Here is a 347-nt window from a genome sequence, read left to right as displayed (position 1 = left end):
ACATGAAGTAAATAGTAAGATTTATTAAATTTCAAAACCAGTATATCACTAGTAGTCAATTTCACTATCATTTTCTTTCTCCTTTGACATCTAACTCATTCTTGGATAGTCTGATATTACCTAGTAGATGCCTCAAAATATTGACTCTATCTGTGTTTTATTCTATGCGGCCAACTAGTCTAAATTTTGAACCACTGTCAGCAGCACTAAAGGTGTGCACATGAGACCTTGCCTATGATATTTCTGCTGTGATTCTCTATTTTATACATTTGGTTTGTGGTCTTGAATTTTTTAATAGTTTTATGTCCTTAGTACTTTCACTTCACCCAAAGCTTCTCTTTGTTTCA

The sequence above is a fragment of the Mastomys coucha genome, unplaced genomic scaffold (assembly GCF_008632895.1).
Source record: "Mastomys coucha isolate ucsf_1 unplaced genomic scaffold, UCSF_Mcou_1 pScaffold6, whole genome shotgun sequence".
NCBI lineage: Eukaryota > Metazoa > Chordata > Mammalia > Rodentia > Muridae > Mastomys > Mastomys coucha.
Note: the sequence above shows the minus strand (reverse complement) of the source record.